This window comes from Asterias rubens, chromosome 8, assembly GCF_902459465.1.
Source record: "Asterias rubens chromosome 8, eAstRub1.3, whole genome shotgun sequence".
In the NCBI taxonomy this organism is placed as follows: Eukaryota; Metazoa; Echinodermata; class Asteroidea; order Forcipulatida; family Asteriidae; genus Asterias; species Asterias rubens.
Window position 1 is genome coordinate 1,949,747 of NC_047069.1, and position 6,541 is coordinate 1,956,287.

Genomic DNA, 6,541 nt, shown 5'->3' on the forward strand with positions numbered 1-6,541 from the left:
CGACGTCGCAGAAGTGAGCCCTCTCTTGACAATATTTGGTTAACCATCCTTTTTGTGGCTTGGGCGGGGCGGGGCGTGGAGGCAGGGGTTGGGGGGGGGGTGTGAGTTTGCCAATCTTAGTTCTGTTTGTTTTGTTATGTTCTTTCAGAGGGTGTGGAGGCAGATAGATTTGTCGGGCCTTCGTCACGTGATAAGTCTAATGTATTACCCTCCAAAAAAGTATTTGTATAGAAAAGTAAAAATTAAAATAAATAGGAAAATGCTTCGGTAGAATTATAAAAGAGCAAATTCATGTCAGGCTGCTATAATTAGTCTACTTCTAGGCCCTGCCATTAAAGATTGATGGTCAATGTTTGTCATAAACAAACGGTCTTGTCTTTAAAATATTTTGTTAAATTTATGACCTCCAACAAAACATATAATTTCCAAATTGTAATGAAAATTATGTACTTTTTGTTTTGAACAGTAATTTGTCATTATAGCATTAATTTTGTTTGCAGCGATTTCTGCCCAAATTTTTTTCTGCATTCAAGTTGACACATTAGTAAGCCTATGAGTTGAAGTGAAAAAAATTTCAAAAGAAAGGTATATAGTACCATTGTGAGGTTGACCAACCCCTCGCTCGGTTGAACGATCCAGTCAGCTCGGCTTCGAGCCTTCTCAATCTGAATTGACAAAACCTCCATTGGGAATCAATTACACCAACTTTGTAATTACAACTTTGACTCTATTCCATCACTTTGTATTTGTTGATAATCTTTTCTTCAATTAAAGATTCCTACAAGGCATGTGATTTGACAGGATTTTTCTCATTGGTCTCCTTTGGCAAAACTAACATAGCGAATGAAAGACTTGACCCTTGTTAACACAACTTACAGATGTTCATAATTGAAACAAAATGGGCAGTTCTACATTGCCATAGCTCTTGCTGTCATTGTCAGTTCTGCCATCAAGCGCCCCCCCCCCCCACTTTTTTTAACAGTGGGATGGGTGGTGTTTAACTGGGGGGGGGGGGGGGTGGTTTCAGGGGACATTCTTTGTGGCAGGACGGTTTTGTAGAGGTGCTAGTCACCTGTTCCCCCTCGCCACTCACTGGCTTGGTATTTTTAAAGCTATTTTGCTTCTTTGTTTCTTTATGTATCAATTTGAATATTTATATTGTTATGCCAGTGTAAAGTCTATTCAAACTAAAACTAAACTACAATATTGTCATCAGTTTGTAATCAAAATGGTTTATTACATCCAGATAATACACTTTATACGAAAAGTCCTACACAATTTGAATTTAAGTGAAGCAGGTCCATAATCTCCTCTCCCAAGAAGCAGACAATTTGCTCAGTTACAGTCTCTGTATAAAAAACAATCCTAACATAATGTTAACCTTTTAGACCATTAATTTGTGTAACCATCATCATATTCAGCAGAGTTTTCCGAGTAAGGGAAAAATAAACAAAATAAACAAACCCTTGGTTTTGTTTTAGTGTACATAGTTGGCAAATGACACATCAGAACACAACCCTTACTAAGAAGAATGTCAAATCTTGTAAGAGTTTTTACACAAGTCTTTTGCAGCTAATTTTGTCTCTGAAGGGAAAATGGAAAAAAAAAACAGGAAAACAAAAAATGGTTTTGTTTTAGATTTTGCAACTAATTTTGTCTCTGAAGGGGGGGGGGGAAACGGGGGGAAAAAAACCTGTTTTTGTTTAAATTTGACATAGTATCTTCTTGCAAGAAAAATGTAAAATGACAAATCAGAGCATGGCCTTTACTTGGAAGAATTTGTAAGTCTTTTGCAGCTGATTTTGTCTCTGAAGAGAAAAAAAACAACCCCCAAAACGGTTTTGTTTTAGACAAATAAGAACATGACGTTTACTTGCAAGAAGTTGAAATCTTGTAAGCATTTTTAACAAGTCTTTTGCAACTGATTTGTCTCCGACGGAAGATGATAAGAAATACCCCCAGAAACAAAAATAACCCTTGGTTTTGTTTTAGATACGTACAATGTACATAGTATCTTAACTTGAAAGATTTTGGAAAATGACACATCAGAACATAATCTGTACTTGATAAGGTGAAATATTGTAAACATTTTTTACACAGGCCTTTTGGAGGCCCCTCTTGTCTTTAAAGAATAACTGTACACAATCTAACATACTTAACTTTCCCATCTCTCAACATGCTCACTTTTTCTTACTTGGCAACCTCTCCTATTTGCTTAATAAATTAGGTAAAAAGCATGCATATTTCATGACCACAGATCATATCTGCAACACTTACATTAGTTCAAACCTTTTAACTGATAAAACAACTTTACTTTGTGAAAGATAAAGCATCACAAAACACCCCTATAACTTCAGAACAAAGAGACATTCAATATATATTTGGTTTGCGGTAACACCATGTGTGTGTCTACTTGCCAGGTAGATTATGTTCTTGCTATCTTGCTATATATTCAACTACCGCGGAGTAGATTGATTAGGTTTCCGGGACACCTCTCTACCTGGCAAGTAGATACACACTTGGTGTTCCCACAAACCAAATATATATTGATACCTCACCGTGCAATGCCTCAAATCATATAAAGAGACATTCGTTGCATCAGAGAAAAAAAACCCAGCCATTGACAAAAGATACACACTTTTTATTGTCATTTCATGAAAATCAATTTCTTGTTCTTTAAACAAAATTTATACAGTATACTTGTAACCTCAAGGAAACACTTTTACAAATAAACCAAAAACTAATTTCCAATAATTTTTAGTTTAATGGAGTTTAAACAGCCCCTGGTATTTGCAGTGTGATTGCAAAATGAAAACAATTAAGATATTGATTAATAACAGATAAATGTAAATGAAATGGCAGCGTCAGAAAAAAAAGAATAGTGTACTTAAGTAGGATTTGAAACTTTGCATGGTGGAAGTAAGATATAGAAAAGTTTGCGGTAACACCATGTAATAACAATCTCTAAATGAGTTGGGGTGGTTCTGAAAAGAACCGTTGGTTTAACTCGACGTTTCTCCAGAAGACGATCAGAGCATACTGATCGAAACGTCGAGTTAATCCAACGGTTCTTTTCAGAACCACCCCAACTCATTGAGAGATTGTTATTACATGGTGTTACCGCAAACTTTTCTATATAATAGTGTACTTAATAAGAGTGTAGGTTATGTGCGTGTATCAGCTTTATAGTATTATATTCACATTCCTGCTTTCCGTTTTAAACAGAAACAAAACCTGGAATGGGATATATTGACATTGCATACTGAAGTTGAACTTACTTAACAACATGTTACTTTAAAATTACTCAAAACTTATTAGATTACCAATGTTTTGGCAACCTTCACCAGAATCAAGTTTGTTTTTGTTTTTTTGCTGTTCCTTTGTGTTGTTATCAAGACTGATTTGACTGTACTCGGTATTTGGGGTCGGTTTGGCCTGGTTTTAAGATGACGGATCTTAAAAAGTGATGAGAGTTTCTAAGGACGTTTGTCAAAAATATATTTTACTTCGGGCATGTGTGCTTCGTTTTGCAATCGCCTTCATTGCCTCTTTGAAGTATCAGGCCCGGGGAAGCTTTAAAGGCACTGGACACTATTGGTAATTACTCAAAATAATAATTAGCATAAAACCTTTATTAGTGACGAGTAATGGGAGAGGTTGATGGTATAAAACATTGTGAGAAACGCCTCCCTCTGAAGTGCCATAGTTTTGGAGAAATCAACCATCTAAACGCACACAACTTCGTGTGACAAGGGTGTTTTTTTCTTTTATTATTATCTCGCAACTTTGATGACCGATTGAGCTCAAATTTTCACAGGTTAGTTATTTTATGCAAATGTTGAGATACGCCAACTGTGAAGGCTAGTCTTTGACAATGACCAATAGTGTCCACTGCCTTTAAAATTATGCAAAACTTATTAGATTACGAATACTTTGGCAACCTTGACCAGAATAAAACTTTTGTTTTCCCCCGTTCCTTTTTTATGTTTTCAAGACTGCTTGTGCTGTCATGATTGAACTGCAACTCAGTATTTGTGATCAGTTTGGCCTGGTTTTTAGATGATGGATCTTAAAAAGTGATGGAAGTATGGACGGTTGTCAAAAATATATTTTACTGTCCAGTAATGCTTCAGGCCTGTATGCTTCATTTTTGAAGAAATGAGGAAATTGTAAATTTCTTTGGAAGCATTTCTACAGGGCATCAAGGCAATGAACAGGGGGCATAGAGTCAATCACCTTTGGTGCCTCTTTGACATTTGTTAAAGATTTACTGTCCAGTAATGCTTCAGGCCTGTATGCTTAATTCTTGATAGGGCAATGGCACCAAGGCATTTTCTCCTTGAGGGCACCCTATGAGGAAATTGTACATTTCTACTGGATAATTTCTACTGGGCACCAAGGCAATGACCGGGGGGCATGGAGGCAATCTGTGCCTCTTTGAAGTGTCAGGCCTGATGCTTAGTAATGTTTTAAAAAGTAGGTTCCAAACAATAAAAATAAACAAAGAACAATATGCAGTCATGTCACAAATTGTTTATGATGACCTTTTCTAGGAATTTCTCTCTGAACAATATTGGTAATTGTCAAAGACTAGCCCTCACAGTTGGTGTATCTCAACATATGCATAAAATAACAAACCTGTGAAAATTCGAGCTCAATCGGTCGTCGAAGTTGCGAGATAATAATGAAAGGAAAAACACCCTTGTCACACGAAGTTGTGTGCATTTAGATGGTTGATTTAGAGACCTCAAATTCTAAATCTGAGGTCTCGAAATCAAATTTGTGGAAAATTACTTCTTTCTCGAAAACTATGGCACTTCAGAGGGAGCCGTTTCTCACAATGTTTTATACCATCAACTTCTCCCAATTACTCGTCACCAAGAAAGGTTTTATGCTAATAATTATTTTGAGGAATTACCAATAGTGTCCATTGCCTTTAATAAGTGAATGTTAGGTACGAAACTTGCGTCTGGTATGGGTCATCAAAATGTGAACCAGATGTTATTTATCCTGAAAAACAAACTTATAGGCAACGATTCAGATTTGTTTGGAAGAATTTTATTAAAGGGATCTCTCTCTATTTATGTTGCTTGGCCCAATTTTTTTGCAGAATTTTTTTAAATCATTTTTCTTCAACAATTTTGACAATTTTGGTACAAAAACATTCACATAATAAGATGCACAATGCAAAAATGTTTGTACGTGGACGAGAGATAATGTCGAGGGATCCCGAATATTTTATGACAAGTTTTTGATTTTATACCGCTTATCACTGGCAGATTTTTTTCACGTGAATCCAATAACTGCATTTATGCAACTTTCTTGAATCTATAAAAAATATAATTTTATAATTTAAATCAAAATTTTTGGGATAAATCAGCCAAAAATCTGACTAAATCTCTTATTGTTATTTCGATGTGAGAAAGAGAATAAATTTCACAAAGTAGTTTGACGTTTTGCAGACTTGTTAAGCCATACAAAATCTGCTTAGCTACATGTACATGATTCTGACAAAACAGCTAATATGAAAAGAACTGGGCCCAATTTCATGGCTCTGCTTACCGTAAGCACAGAATCGGCGCTTACGGAAGCAGGGAATTCTGTGCTTACGGCAAGCCTATTTCACGGGTTAGAGGCGAATTTTGGCTTCTGCGCGTGCGTACTCCACGTTACTAGGCATTCTACGCTTACAAGGCTAGCGCAGAAATTCGGCGCTGGCACGTTAGCGGGGATTTATGATTGTAAGCGCAGAATTCGGCGGTAAGCAGAGCCATGAAGTTGGGCCCTGCATACTTGTTTCGATAACCTGTAGTCATATTCACAAGGATGTGTATATACAGTTATTTACTGTCAAAAACAATGCCACTTTTCATTATACTACTTGTGATAATTCAGGCCAGACTCTATGTACACCACTCTCTTATAAAACAGTCTTTTAGTAGATTGAAGACAGTGGACACTATTGGTTATTGTCAAAGTCCAGTCTTCTCACTTGGTGTATCTCAAGATATGCATAAAACAACAAACCTGTGAAAATTTGAGCTCAATCGGTCGTCGAAGTTGCGAGATAATAACAAAAGAAAAAACACCCTTGTCACACGGAGTTGTGTGCTTTCAGATGCTTGACTTCGAGACCTCAAGTTCTAAATCTGAGGTCTCGAAATCAAATTCGTGGAAAATTACTTCTTTTTTTGAAAACTACTCCACTTCAGTGGGAGCTGTTTCTCACAATGTTTTATCCTACCAACCTCTCCCCATTACTAGTCACCAAGTGAGGTTTTGTGCTAATAATTATTTTGAGTAATTACCAATAGTGTCCATTGCCTTTAAGCCGCGTTCGCATTAGACTTTTGGGTCTGGTTACTTACCGGCCCAGTAAGTTATAAGTTAACAGCTGTCCACACTTGGATGAAATTGTGTCTGTAACTTACCAGGGACATCGCTTAGTTTGAAAAACTAATGTAGGTCACAGGCTATGTCACCATATTCATGATCAGATAACGGACACCACGTGACAGTATTGTTATAATACTGGAGTGGG